Below are 16,217 nucleotides of genomic sequence, written 5' to 3' on the forward strand. Positions count from 1 at the left end.
CTATGAGCTCAGTTTTTGCCTTTATAGAATAAAGGGTAGTCTTGCTGTACTTTTAAGTGATCAGATGCAAAGGATATGTTTTTCTTTCCATCAGCTCTCTTTGCTTCTGAAATGCCCTTATTAATATGAAAAAATTCTAGACCCTGGAGACCTTTTAGGATTGAATGGGAGGCTACTTCTCTTAGAGTATGTGCAATGGGAATTTTCTCCAAGGCACCCGACTGAGAACAGTATTTTTGAAAGCCTCTCATATAATTACCCTATGCCTCAGCAATTCCAGTCCTGGGCATATACTCAAAAGAAATGATTGCATATGTCTACTAAAAGACACGTACAAGAAAGCTGGTAGTTACATCTCTAACAGCCAAAAAGTAGAAACTCCCCAGATGCCTACCAACAGCAGAAAGGATGAAAAGTTATGATATACACATGCAACAGACAACTACAATAAGAAAGAATGAACTAGCAATATGTACAATAACCTGGATGTATCTCAAAGACGTAGTGACGAGGCAAAGACGCCAGACACAAAAGAGGACACACTCTGTGATTCCATTTATACCTGTTAAACTGCAGTATGGGGATGGAATTCAGAATAATGTTTAACTTGGTGGGAGGATATTAACTGGGTAGGAGCATGAATGAGCTTTTGAGGTGTTGGAAATATCTTTGAATCTTGATCGGGATGGTGAATACACACACGCGCGCGCGCGCACACACACACACACACACACACACACACACACTTATGCAAAATTCACCAAGCTGCCTACCATAGATAGGTTATATCTCATACATAATAATCCTACTAATAAAAAGATTGATAAAAGATACTTGCTTTTTCAATCTAGTTTTATGTTCACATTCCTAATTCTTGTTAGGTTATACTGAAATGAAAGACAATCTATTTCATTAGAGTAAGAACATATTTAGCTAAATTAGTAGATAAGATGTAAGTCCATGATTTAGGGCAAAGAATGGGGAAAATAAGGCAGAACACAAGGAGGTGATATATTTATATGTATTATATTTAGTTTATATTCAGAATGAAATGTGACCAGACGGACCAGAATCTCCCTGAGACTCAACTGAGCAAACCTTCTCCTGGTCACTCAGTCATTGGGCACCGTCTACACACTAAGAATCTGAGATGAGCAACAGCTGTGAGACCCTCCTAAAGCTCCTTGAGAAGATGAAATGACCATCTCATGGGGTTTAGGTAAGTTCCTCCATTGTCAGAGGAGACTTGGGAGGGGTATGTATGGTGGAAAGTGGATGAGAACCCACGTAGTGTCTTGTGCTGCAAATAAGAGAGATTATTCAGGTGCTGCCAGCTCAGGAACTTCTTAGGACGTGCAGATACCTTTCTTCTGCTGTTATTATAGTCATAGTTATTTATTTATATTTTAAGTGGAAGTATAGTTGATGCACAATATTATGTTAGTTTCAGACGTACGATATAGGGATTCGAAATGATCACCGCAATAAATCTAGAAAGCGTCTGTCGCCATACAAAATTATTACCGTACTACTGACTATATTCCCTCTGCTCTACGTGACACACCTCTGACTTACTTATTTCATAGCTGGAAGTGTGCACCTCTTCCCTTCACCTATTTCTCCCATCTCCTCCTCCCTCTCTGCTCTGGCAATCACCCATTTGTTCTCTGCATCTATGAGTCTGTTTTCATTTTGTTTTGTTTGTTTGTTTTGTTTTTAGATATAAGTGAGATCATATGGTATTTGTCTTTCTCTGTTTGACTTATTTCACTTAGCATAATACCCTCTAGGTCCATCAAGTGGTTGCAGATTGCAAGATTTTATTCTTTTTTATGGCTGAGTAATATTTCATTGTATATATACATACCACATTTTCTTTGTCCATTCATCTGTTGATGGACACTTAGGTTGCCTCCACATTTTGGCTACTGTGAATATGGGGATGCAGTCTTTTCAAATTAGTGTTTTTGTTTACATCCAGTAAATACCCAGGAGTGGAAATGCTGGGTCATATGGTAGTTCTATTTTTAATTGTTTGAGGAACCTCCATACCATTTTCCATAGTGGCTGCACCAATTTACATTCCCACTAGCTGTGCACAAGGGTTCTCTTCTCTCCACATCCTGGATAGCACTTGTTATTTGTTGCCTTTTTGATGACAGCCATTCTGACGGCTGTGAGGTGATTCTGTGGTTTTGATATGCATTTCCCTGATGATTAGTGATGCTGAGCATTTTTTCGTGTGTCTGTTGGCTGTTTGTCCATCTTCCTGGGAGAAATATCCTTTTTTTTTTTTTTTTGTGGTACGCAGGCCTCTCACTGTGCGGCCTCTCGTTGTGGAGCACAGGCTCCAGACGTGCAGGCTCAGCGGCCATGGCTCACGGGCCCAGCCGCTCCGCGTCCCCTGCATCGGCAGGCGGACTCCCAACCACTGTGCCACCAGGGAAGCCCGAAATATCCATTTTTAAATCAAATTGTTTTTTGATATTGACTTGTAGGACTTCTTTATATAATTAAAGGCAGAAGGAAATGATCATGAAGATGGAGAGAATGACCATGAAAAAGATGAAAGAAGGTTAGGAGGAGGAACAGAATGAGGAGAAAGTAACATTTCAACTTGGGAAAGTCACTGCAGCTTTGAACCTCAGTTCCCTGATCTGTCAAAGGCTACTGCACTTGCCTCTCTTTTTGTGACGATAAAGCGAAACAACAGATAAGAAAAGATCTCAACAACTGTGAATTGCTATATACCTGGAGGCGTGAAGGTCTAGTAAAGATATTCTGTATCAATAAGTCATGTGACCTTTCACAGCGGGTCAGATGCTGTGTGCATGTGAGTGGTGCATGCCCAGGGGGCGACGGTGCTCACCCTGTAAAGTGATGCAGGTCTGGCTCTGTAATGTCTCACCTGTGGGGTTCGGCTCTCCGGTTCCATAGACTCACACCTGCCCTGCAATATATCAGTTGATATCCATATTGTTTGCCATGTTTCACCCCACAAAGCAGAACTTTCCATCCTTGTCAGCAGTTTTAATGAGTGATGGAGCCAGATGAAAACTGTTTAAATATGCTAATGGGCTGACAGGAGATTAAATGGAGCCCTTAACAAATGACTCTCCATCCAGCCCCCAGTGTCCCCACCCAACACAGCGGCACGTTAATAGCACTGATATTTCTGCCTGTCGGGAGTAAAGACCACACATATCCCGGTCTTTGCTCTTGCTGCCCGCCGTGAGCCTGTGACAGCCAGAGAATTACCACGCCTTCTTTGCACATTATCCCTCTGTCTCTCGGTGGCCATGGAGGTGGCTTTGCGAGGCTGCCCTGAGAATTACTGCCTTGCTGATCTATCTGTTGCTGGGCCACTCTCCTGGGCTAGTGACAGAAAGGAAAACCCAGTTAGAGCACTTAAGATAGCAGTGTGATGAATTTCTCGTATTTTGGGTTCATTTGAAAAACGATAAGGATGAACGTTTCCTGCAAAGGCTTGAAACGTATGAGAACTTGAATACTGAAACTTGAAAGGTACATTTGGGGTGGTTCCCGACTCATGCTTGATGTTTGGGGAGAGATGTTTCAGTGGGGTAAATTAATTAACACATCGGCTGATTATGTTGTTGTGGTTGGCGATAAAACCTGATTGACTTCGTGCTCCAGGACAGTGTTCCCCCAGTTCTGAGTGATGTGGGTCTCCTGTAAAGGACCCTCTGCTCCTCATGTAGCTCCCACTTCCTCTTCCACTTCGAACTCCTGGGTCCTCCTGAAGCCTCCAGGCAGGAAAAAGCAGTGTAGCCCCTCTTACCAGAGGGTGCTTCAACCGCGACCTGGAGACCATGCCGAGAGCTTAGCTAGGGTGATGCCTTGAAGATGATGCTTTCCCTCAAAATCTGTTCCCGTCTCCCTCATTGTCTCCAGATCAATAATAGCTGAATCAGGGTTCAGTATAGTCCAACTGGAGAAATACAGTTTCTGCTATGGGAAGATTGCCTACTCAGTGGAAAATTTGTAGGACTGGGTGATAGGAACTGATAGGAAGCAAGAGAATGCGTGGGGATGGATATTGAAGGTGATGGTGGGAAGGATCGAATACAAGGTGAAAAGTGGCAAGTTGATGAATGTGGGAGCATCCTTCTGTGATTCACAGCTGAGATTACTGGCAGGAACTCTTGGAGCTGGTCCTGATATACAGTTGAGATGACTCCTTGAGGTTTGAATGTGAGGAGGAACGCAGTAAATGAGAGATTCCAGAAGTCTTTTGCCAGGGATTCTCAGGACAGCTCAGGAGGCTCGGGGAAGTGTGCAGTGGGAGTGGATTTATTGCATGAGAAGGAAATCTGATTCTTGTTCCGTAAACAAGCGCAGAGGACACTCATTCACCATGGTGTTAAAGACGGCATGAGCGAGGGAGCCACCAGCATCTTTGAGAAGCCAGTGGTGGCTGTCCTCTGTAGGCCAACATTGACAGTAGAAAATATTGCCAAGGAGCCGGGCTGCCTGTGGTCAATAGGATGATAGGATTCCGGAAAAACAGAAGGCAAGAAGCATTTCTTAAGTGTTAGAAGCTAGTGGATGTACATAGCATAATAGGCCACAAGGCTGAACAGGTGACCAAGGATCCCAACCCCCAGGGGGCTCTGGTGATGAAAAAAGGCTGGACTTTTTCAAGATTCTCTGACCCACAGAAATCTACAGTGCTGGCCAGTAACTCATGATTATCTTAGGACAAGACGTGTAGGTGCTGACTATCCTGCTTGACTTTTGTGATCAGAAAAACATCAAAGTGTTGATGAAATACTTTGATCCCTCACCAAGTTTCTGTATCTGAGCCAACTCTCATGCTTAGATCGAATGGAAAGCTGAGTTCCTTTGAAGAAGGACTCTGTCATTTCTCTGCCCATATTTAAAATAATATTCCCTGGCCCCTTCCTAAAGGGACGTGTGGCCATTTTCTAGAAGAGCCGTACACGGAGGTAAGAGGAATATGCAGAACTCGGGCTGACACTGATATCAGGACCTCTAACTAGTGTGGAGGTGTGTGAAGCCGGGTGACAGATGAGGTTGTGGCCAAGTCTATCCATCTCACAGCTCACACCTCAGACTCACAGCATTTATCTCTGCTCTTTACACAGTGGTCACCTGCTGAAGCAGCTCAACCTCCCACTGTTAGACACTGTCAGATGGCTGTAACCTCTTGGTTCCCTCCTTTGGTTAGTTGCAGATCTCTCAAGGGCATGTCCATGTGTGTAAGCGTGAGGGTGGAGCAAGTGCAGGCGAGGTGGGGAGAGATTTTGTCTTTTACTGAGATTTCACTTACCCTATAGTAAAAAAATAATAACCCATTTCAAGGACGCTGTCCCTCATATCCATCAAATCATGGCAGGAACAAAGCTTATTCATACATTAAGCTTTTATTCTTGGAGTTCTTGAATTCATAAGAAGATAATAACATCTGGCTCCAGGCTACCAAGAGAGCTCTTTACAACTGATTCTCAACCGTGGCATTCGTCACCAGGAATATCACTAAATCTCATTTGTCATTCTTCTACGACATGACAAGCTCTAATATATTTACAGTGTAGTCGTGCGAATGAGAGGTTACCTTGTTCCTTCCGAGGGTGTGTAAACAGAGCGCTTTCCAGCATACTTCTGCACCAATGCAGGTTTTTTTTGCGTGTGTGCAAGGAAGGTGGTGGACCCACGTTGGCTAGACAAGTGGTAGCGTCCGGCTGAATGCCCTCTAGGGAGATGGAGTCAATAACTTTTGACAGTCTTGTCTAGAGGTGTCGGGACTTTTCTTCCCAGTGAATTTTGGTCTGCGGTCGTAATACCAAGTTGATCACTGTGATTGTGATTTTATGCAGCTCGATTTCTGACTTAACTTTGCTCTACTTTCCATTGCTCGGAAGGTGGAGGAGACAATGAGAGGAATGTTATTTTGAGGACAGATTATGAGCAGAGAGAACCTGGGGCAAAGTGCCTGTGTCTTGGAGAAATTCATAACAAGCATAGTATGGGCATTTACAGACAGCTGCCCTGGAGCTTAGCGAAGCAACGTCATATGATTCCAGGTCAGAGACTTGACACTAAAATATTCCTTAAGAGGAAAGAAAGATTAGAGAAAGCTTGAATTCTGGCAAAATAGTTGTGAGAGGAAGCATAGGATAATGCAAAGGGTGTGGGTTGGGGGTTATTTCATCTGAAGTCCTGTCTCTGTGACTTTCTAGTTTCCCCCTTTCTGGGGCAGCTAGAGGCTGGCTCCGTCCTTATCCCCCACCTCAGAATGTGACCTTATTTAAAAATAGGGTCTTTGCCGATGTCATCAAGTTAAGACAAGGTCATTCGGGTGGGCTCAAGTCCACTATGACTGATGTCCTTATAAAAAGGGTAGATTATGGACAAAGAGACAGACAAGCACAGAGGGAGGACGATGGGAAGAGATGCAGGGGGAGCGAACGCCATGTGACCATGAAGGCAGAGACGGCGGTGAGGTGTTTACATCCTTGTGGGAGCCCTTGAATGAAACGCTTCCCCACAGCAGCTCTCAATCCCATGCTCTGCCGGAGCACCACCTTCCCTGGGTCTGTGGGGTATAACGCCCTCCACAGTGCGGTAGTAGCTCGGGGCTGGTATGGGGACGGGCTGGGAGCCTGACTCTGCCTTTGGGTGTTCTGCGGGGACAGCGTGGCTTTTGCCTGACATCTCAGAGTCACCTTTTTTCACTGCTTCCCCTCTTTCCTCAGGTGATCTTTCCCCCCACCCCCTCCAACTTTACAAAAACCCTCCCAGCTCCTTCTTTAGTTCTCAGAATACCATGCGTATTCACACCCGCTTATTCAATAACTATCGATTGATCTCTAGCTGAATTTCAGGCGTAGCTCTAGGCACATTTCAATTAAACATGACGCAGGGAGGTCTCTGACACCACGCATCGGAAATATCCGAGCCCAGGGAACTATATTTAATATCCTGTGATAAACCATATTGGAAAATAAGATGAAAAAATATATATATATGAATAACTGAGTCACTTTGCTGCACAGCAGAAATTAAACACAACATTGTAAGTAAAAGATATTTCATTTTCAGAAGGCATGAATGGATATTTTGCAATGGCAATAAAGTAATTTTTGGTCGTTGAATAAAAAGAAATATCCTAGCCCAGACACCTGTTGACAACAGTTGGGGTCTTTGTCTGGGTAAGTCATACGGTGGTGATTGGACTTTGAGAGGAAAATGCTGGTCCAGGATTGCGCTCTGGGTGTGCAGTTGGGCGAGGAGACTTGTGTCGGGAAGGTGGGCACACGCAGTGTGTTCACACCTGCCTTCCACGGGAGGCAGCACGGAGCTTGTTCTGCACACACACTGAAGAATTGTTAGACACTTCTGTTCTTTCTTGCTCTGAAAGATACTTAAATCTGTTCATCTTTCTAGCTGTCTACCCTCCTTACAATAGTCAATGAGGAATCCTGTCAGGTATTTGGTTAAGTTGAATATTTCTTTATTAATATTAAAATTCATTCCCAGAACTGATGTTAATATTCACAGCGTCAGAAGTAGTGACCAAAACCACAGTCTACAGTACAAAGTATATTAATTGTTCTAGGGTACTCAACTTTTTTTTTTTTCTTCTTCTTCAAAATCTTAACAGGAAATACATTTTCTCTATTTTAAAGAATTTTATTTTTCTGTTTCACCAAAAGGTGGCAGCAGATTTTAGTTTTGGGGTGTACGTCTTTCCCAGGAACTAGGCCTGGAGACCTTAAAAGTACCACCTTCTCATCCCCTTGACACTCCCCCACCAAAATCCCCCCCCCCACACACACAGCTGGAGGGAGAGAGGAAGGAGCCGGTTTTTTGGTTTTGTTTTTAAAAATATTTTTAATTAATTAATTTACAGCTGCACTGGGTCTTCGTTGCTGCACGCAGGCTTTCATTGCGGTGGCTTCTTTCTTCGTGGAGCACGGGCTCCAGGTGCGCGGGTTTCAGTAGTTGTGGCTCGCGGGCTCAGTAGCTGTGGCTCACGGGCTCTAGAGCACAGGCTCCGTAGTTGTGGCACACGGGCTTAGCCACTCTGCGACATGTGGGATCTTCCCGGACCAGGGCTCAAACCCATGTCTCCTGCATTGGCAGGTGGATTCTTAACCACTGAGCCACCAGGGAAGCCCGAAAGGAGCTGTTTTATAAATGATTTGAGACTTGGTGCGGGAAAGAGTGCTTGGGAACAGATGATGGAGTCTGACAGAGCAGAAGAGGGAAATCCTGGTCTAGAATAACTCCTGGAGATTCTCTTAGCCATGAGTCGTGAGCAGCTAATACTCCATCCAGACAGAGGAGTAAATGCCTTGTCCTGGAAAGGAGAGCAGGACAGCAAATCACAGCCTCCACTACAGGGAGGCCAGGGGTCACTCCACCAAGTGCAAGGACTTCCCGTCCTTGATGGGATCAGGAGTTTGCATCAAAGAGTAAAGCAATGCAATGCTTGCCAGGAAAAAAAAAAAGTTAGCTGAACTTTTAGTGCATTTAGTGATGTAGTTGACATATTCTGGCACAAACTCCTTATCTCCTCACGAACTGGAAGGTTTTGCAAACTGGCACTGTCAGCAAGCCGCTTTGAGTAGCGCTGTCATGGACCAGGTCTGTTCCCCAAAAACAGGCATTCACTCTGGGTCATTTCCTTATCAGCTCTATTTGTGAAGTTAATGTTCCTTTGACTTCCAGAGTCTGGGGACATAAGCTTTGCCCACTCTCTGCTTTCCTAACACTCTTTTTCTTTTCTTCCCCAGGGTGGGGAGGTTGATTCATCTTAGAGATCTTGTCAGATTGTGTCTGACAAGACACATCTATTTTGTCTTCCCAAATGTCCAATCTTTGTCAGCTGAGAAATATTTGAAGTGCTGACAAGGCTCTTACGGACAACACACCTACTGCTGCCGAGTCTGGAGGATTAATTCTTCTTAATTATGTTAGTGCTGGGCCATCATTCAAGTTTATTGATGCTGTCTGGTCATGTCTAGGAGATTTATAGGTATCTAAATCCATCTTGCATAGAAGAGACCTCAAACAACTTGGCTATCTTTTCAGAGTCTTTTGTGCATGAGGCAAAAGTTATACGATTATTACAGAAAACTCCTTCATAAATAAGCACTTGCTTCTCTAAGTTTCCTCTCTGGGCCTGAAGGGGAATTTGGGAATTGGGAATTTGTTTGCAATTCCTGTTTCTTTTTCCCCAGCGGCTGAGTTAAAACCCACTCTCTCCAGTCAAAGTGTTTCATTTCTAGTCCAGGGAATATTCTTGAGAATCATATCCAAGTTCATCAGGCAGCATTTAATTATTTTTGTGTACAGGGCCACTGGCTTCATATCACCGGGTATGAAATGACTGGATTTCAGACAGTCAGACGGAAATAGAATACAGGATAACAGACTCATGGGCATTGGTGCGGAAATGAACCTGGGTCAGCCCAGGGTATCTTCATCCTGGCTGCACATTGCTATCCTTGGAGACTGAGTGACGCTGAGACAGGAGTGGTCTTCCAGCATCTGTACATCTCTAAAGACTGACAGATGGTTCTTACGTTCATGTAGGTTTAGAAACCATGGATGAGATCCTCTATCAATCTAGAGAGGGGAAGGACAGTGGAGGTGCAGAGCTGTGTATGTGCAGTGAGTGTACGTCTCCAGGTTTCCATCAGTGGGGATTCGAACCCAGGCCTTGGGAAAGGACCATGAAGCGAGGGCGATGGGGCTGTCCAGTTCAAACATTCTAGCAGTAAGCACTTGAATGAAAACTGTGCCAAGTCCTGTGCCAAGCTCGTAACGCATTACCTTTTAAAATATCACTGTAACTCTATGCAGTGAGTATTATTATCATCATTTTGTCTGTGGGAAAACTGAGACCCAGAAAGGTTTAATAACTGGACCAAGATGACATAAATAGTAAGCAGAAGTCAGGGGATGAACCCAAGCCTTCTGGTGGAACATTTTCTGTTCTTGCCCTCCCTACTAGAGGAAAAAAAAGACCAATTAGGAGACCTGCGGGGGACGACCTGTAGTTTCCTTCGGAGGGTGGATTATATAACATATGTGTGTCAGCTTCCATAAAAATTCAAGTATGGTGGTTGGCAAATTTATCATAATTATCATTGTGCAAGAAAAGAAAACCATGGGTAATGGAATGGGGAGAAAAAGCAGGATTAGAGGAAGAAGCGTGGGGGAAGTGACGAATGGTCGATGGTCACCAAGAAGAGACTGATCAGTGGGGCGCTTTCCTGGTCCCATAGACTCAGAGCTGGGGGGAGTGGGCAGGGAGGACAGCATACACCACGCAGGGCCACAGGGGGGTGGCACTTGGGAACAGACTGAATGCACAGGGGCTGTGAGAGGCAGGCTTTGTTGTGACAGGAGGGTGGAGTGACCCCGGTTCCCATGAAGTGATGAAATTGGTTTGAATAATTCCACGGGCTGATAGGGAACCGAAACCCACTACTCACGCATAAGCAGGCACCATGCCTGGTCCCGGCGACAGGAGGGTTGTTCGGCTGGAGCGGGTAGGGGACTCAGAGCCCTCAGGCCATTTGAGGGCTCCCACTTTTACCAGGTGTCAAGTCAGCATCTAACACTGAGCGTGAATTTCCGGCCTCAGCCCACAGCCATTCCCCCTTCAGAAGGCTGTGTAACGACAAAGCTGGGATTACAATGGGCAACCTGAAAACACGCCATCAGTGTAGAATTGTTCTTAAGAGGAGAGCTGGAAGCTTGCTCACTGCTAATTTGTTTTCTTTCCATAGCCATGCAGAGTTATTCAAATCTGACATTTTAATTTAGCTTTACAGCCACGTGTTAATTTTTCCAAGTCTACCAGAGTGTGAGCCACACGGCTCACACCTACTCGTTCACAAGTCCTCTGGGAGTCACCTCGTCCTACTGCCCTCCTGCCAAGTGGGACCCAAGACTGGGCCCGCTCCTCTGAAAGAATTTCACACTTAGATCTTCTTCTTGGAAAAAGTCCTACGCAAACACCTGGAGGGAAAAGTCATGTTAGAACCAGAGGTAAAAATTAAAGGCCAAATACAATTTCAGGTTTTCCTTAAAATATCACTTTTATGTTCAGCTGGCATGACTCTTTCCCTTATTTGAACTCATAAAATAAAAACTAAAGTGTAACTCTGTTCCCCAAATACGAGGGCCCTCGTGGTCCTCTGGAGGGTAATAGCTGCCTGTGGATCGCGTGGTCACCTTGAATGGGACGGAAGGTGTGAACTCGAGTGTGGACCACAGTGAATTCGAAATGTAAGCGCCGGTGAAGCGTTTTATTCAGGCTGAAATGAACGTGGTTCAGAGCTTTGCGTGGAATCTTTACTCTTGATTTACAAAGGGAGATTAAAGCAAGAAGCAGTGAAGTAATGGTTTATGGATTCGTAGATGAGGGGATAAAGTGGAATAGAAAATGGAAAAAAACCGTAGTCCGAAGTAACAGGCCTAGATTTGAGTCCCAACTCCATCCATCACTCACGGTGAGGATTGAAAGGCAAGTCGTTTCTCCTCCTTCTGCCCCACCGTCCTTATTTATAAAATGAGTACCTCACCAGCTGCCCAGTAATCTCACTGGATGGGGGGAATCAAAGGATGAATGATTTAAAAAAATTACTGTTTTAGAAACTGTATGCACATCTTTTATTTTTTGTTTTATTATCCTCAGTAGCAGCCGTGGCAGTCTGGGAGATGGGGGTTCCATTCGTGTGGGAGCTAGGGGGGCAGGAGGCATGATGTGTATTTCAGGTTTCTTCTCAACCCAAAGGGCATCAAGCATGGCTGCATCGTGGAGGCTTGTTCCTTTGCTAAGCAAACGTGGAATGAATGCGGTGGGGGAGGCTTGTGGAGAACAGTCAACACGGCCGTGCAGCAGAGGTCTCCCGGGATGTACCAGACCGCGGTTAGGAGACAGAAGGTGTGCTGTCCACATTGCCTGTCCCCGTGAGAGGCGTCCCTGGGCCGGGATGCTCTGGACGTGATGGGAGCAACGTTCCAGAAAGGGAGCCTGCTCTCTGGTTTTCCATCTGGTGGGCAGCCCTAGAGCAACCTCATGATGGGAGGGCAGAGGATGACGTGGGGGGTGGCAGGCTGGCCTCAGAGACAGCGTTCATGGGAGAAGCCTGAGAACACCACACCCGAGGCCCAAGCAGCTGGAGTCTGGAGCCCTGGGGAGACCTTGGGGAGACCTCTTTAGAAAATGACGGAACGGTTCAAGCCTTTGCTTTCCCTTTGCCCACGTGCTAAACCCTGGGGAGGGGGTGTGGGTGGTGGTACTTACATGCACAGAGGGGAGGGCGTGGTGTTTTACATAAATCCACATGCAGTCTTCACAAAACGCTTGGGGGTGGATGTTCATCTTGGAGCCTGCGATGTTTCATCTGTAAAATGAAGGGCTCGTAAGTGGCAAAGTGTACACTCAGATGCAGAGAAAGCCTGTGCAGATCATTCAATTGTATTCAAGGGGTTGAGTTCCAGAAGCTGAGTATAAGCTGGGGCAGGGCCCTAAGCAATGAAAACAAAGGTGTCAAAGTTCCGATTTGTAGTGTCTGTGCTCACACGTGGTTGCCTGCCGACTGGGTAACCCCGAACGGCCCATGGATGGGATTTACATGGTATGCGGAATGTGGGTCTGCGCCACACCACAGATGAGAGGGGGTGAGAGGATAGGGTTGGGGGGAAGCATTAGGGGCGTGTAGGTTTGGATGAGAAGGGGGAAGGGACAGGTCCTGGGCATGGGGCAGGCAGCACATTGCTATTTTTTCTGGTCCAAAGACTATTTCTCTGGTGGATAATTCAGGTCAGAGTGGTAGCAGGGCTACACCTCTGTTTAATTGGATAGGGACGCCCTAGGAAGGCATGCACATCCCAGTTGGCCACAGTCCCCACCATTCCTTTTGCAAGACACCAGCCTGTCCATCTGTTACCCTCCTGGGCCGTGCTTTCATTTGGCTTGGGACCTGGTCTAGCCATTTGTTTATAGAGCTCTGGAAGAGTCCCTTCTGCAATACATTTTTTCTTTCTATTTTGTTTTGAAGTAGAGTTGATTTACAGTGTTTCAGGTGTACTGCAAAGTGATTCAGTTATATATATATTCTTTTTCAGATTCTTTTCCATTATAGGTTATAACAAGATATTGAATATAGCTCCCTGTGCTAGACAGTAGGTCCTTGTTGTTTATCTGTTTTATATATAGTAGTGTGTATCTGTTAATCCCAAATTCCTAACTTATCCCTCCCCACCTTTCCCCTTTGGGAACCATAAGTTTGTTTTCTGTCTGTGAGGCTGGTTCTGTTTTGTAAGTAAGTTCATTTGCATCTTTTTTTTTTTTTAGGTTCTACATATAAGTGATACCATATGATATTTGTCTTTCTCTGCCTGACTTCACTTAGTGTGATAATCTCTAGGTCCATCCATGTTGCTGCAAATGGCGTTATTTCATTCTTTTTTATGGCTGAGGAATATTCCATCGTATATATGTGCGTCACATCTCCTTTATCCATTCATCTGTCTATGGACACTTAGGTTGCTTCCACGTCCTGGCTATTGCAAATAGTGCTGCTATGAACATAGGGGTGCATTTGTCTTTTCAAATTAGATGCAATAACGTTATTTCTGCCTCAGCACCTGGAGTGGTGTTGTTGGCTGGTCCCTGGCAAATATTTTCCCTTTTCCTTTCCTAAAAGGAGCTCAGTTTATTTTATTTATCCCTTCATCTCATAGTCTAAGTGCTACAGGGAAAGGACACCACACTCGAGGGGTGGCCTGATTTTTCTCTCCTTCTCTTTGCCCCGTGATTGGTTGAGGAAGGAGTGATGTAATTCTGGCCAGTGGGATGTGAGGAAGGCTTTTCTAGAGCCTTCTGGAGAAGGAGGTTCCTCATTCTGGGAAAACTACTAGAGGCTACTGAGGTCTCTTCACAGGCATTCTGAGGAAGCATGTAGCTGTGCACAGATGAGGGAAGCAGCATCTTCCTTGTGAACAGGTGAGAGAGAAGAACCTGTGCTTCTGATGACAGCAGGGAGCTGCGATTAGCCAGCTGTCAGATCTACCCCACCTGCAGACATTCAGTTATAGAGCCAAATAACTTCCTTCTCAGGTTCATTCAGATTGGTTCCATTCGGTCCCCTCTGCAGCCAAAAGTATTGTAACATTCATCACCCTTGATATAGATCATTAGTTTTTTGTGCTCCATGCCCTGGATACTCCCAGACATTTTTCCTCTGTGCCATATGCAAGGTAGAAAAACAAAGGAAAGCTTAACGGTTGCTGGTTCGCCTCTAAGAACCTGGCACAGAATTGGATGTGATATAAATGACCAGCCATGGGAAAGCACAAGGTCTCTCCAAGTACTAGATGTCCTTCCTTAGAAGAACAGGAGAAGAAAATTTAAAACCCTCTGAATTTGGAACAAAGGAGATATAATTGTATTTTTCATGATGTTATTGGAAATCCCATAAATACTAGTTTAAAGTATTAACAACCCTGACTTTTACAACACCACCAGTAATATCTCAAGCAACATTAAAACCTCTAAATCAAAACTAGGTTTAATTCTGTAAAATAAGTGTATAGGTGTAAGTGTGTTTGTCTGGGTAGACAGAGGGATAGAGAGAGAGAGAGAGAGAGAGAGAGAGAGAGAGAGAGAGGGAGAGAGAGGGAGAGAGAGAGAGAGGGAGAGAAAGAGAGATTTAGGTGTCAGCTCAAAAAATTAATGCAACTGAAATTAGGGCGTTTGTAAACCATAAAAGTTTTGGAATGTCTAACAATTATTTGAAAAATAGCTAATTACCTCGTTAATTAAAAATAACCCCTTTGCCTACCCATAGCCTTCTTAATCGAATGTACTAATTTATAGGCTAAAAAGCAGACTGAAAGAATTCGAAGCTGCACGTAGCCGTTCTTTCTAGTCCAAAGACTTTCTCCAGTAGATAATTCAGGTCAAAGTGGCAGCAGGAGTATGTCTTTGCAAAGATAAAATTAGATTTTCTTGTTACTGCTCCCCCCAAATGGGGAGATCGTATTGTATTTTTTTTCTTTCCATCACAAGGTCCAGGAGGAGACAGCTGCATTAGTGATCCTGAAAAATGCCAATAAGCAGTTTCATTATTTTAAAAGAAAATGCTTCTGAAACAGCAGGTCAGGATGTTGAAGAGCAGGTGCTGAGCAAGGGGGGCGATGACATGAGCCTGCTCGTGATTCCTTTTACAATTTGTTGCCGACGCAGGTTCTGACTCCCAGCTAAGCTGGGTGGAAGCAGGAGAAGAATCGATCGCAGTGGTAGTTTCAGCCGCGGAGCGTGTGTGTCAGTGACACACACATGCAGATGGACGTGCCTCCCGTGAACACAGAAAGTGGAAAGGGCAGGAGCCTCTCTGGCTTCCGTGAAGCACCATGTCCAAGAAGCGAACACAGCCTGTGGGGTTGGGGTGATGGCTTGTGGCCAGTGGTCCACAGGGAAAGTAAAACCAAACCTGGACCTCCGTGGTCGGTACCTGTGCCCCTCGTGCTGCTCTTTCCTCACTCCTCCTCCAGACTTAGAGCAAATCCCAACTTGAAAAATTTTCCATGGATATTGACCTCTGTCAAAAGCATATCGAAAAGGGGCTTCACACTTGGCTTTCTTTTGTTTTGTTTCTTATTATATACGAACACAAAGAACTGCTAAGTTCAATTCTGGTAGAGTTTATTTCCACTTCCACATCAGAAGCCCTTTACATTTGGAATGACTGTTTCATCTTAAATCCTTCAAGTATGCTTTAATCCAAAAATTTAATCACACTGAGAAAGTTCCCTGTGCAACGTGGCCTTTTATGTTAATCCCTTCTTATGTGTCTGTCATCCAGTGAGCGAAATGAACATGAGATCTGTCGTACGTGGCATCAACGATGTGGGTAATCCAGGATGAGCGATGGCTGAGGCCACTTCTCCATCAGATGCAAAAATGGATTTTGCATGAAAACCAGAGGTGCTCCAGAGCTCCCTGATCATTTTTGCACCTCGGTTTCAGCTGATCCGTGCTTTCTCTTCCCTGGGAGATGGAAACGTGTATTTAGCTTTTAATAGTAAATACAAAGGATTTGGCTTTGTCATATATGAACCTGAAACAAGGCATTGGAAGGGAAGGTGGAAGAGATGGGGTTAGGATTCATTGGGGGTAATGAGATTCTAAAGACAGAGGGAAACTT

The sequence above is a fragment of the Delphinus delphis genome, chromosome 9 (assembly GCF_949987515.2).
Source record: "Delphinus delphis chromosome 9, mDelDel1.2, whole genome shotgun sequence".
Taxonomy (NCBI): domain Eukaryota; kingdom Metazoa; phylum Chordata; class Mammalia; order Artiodactyla; family Delphinidae; genus Delphinus; species Delphinus delphis.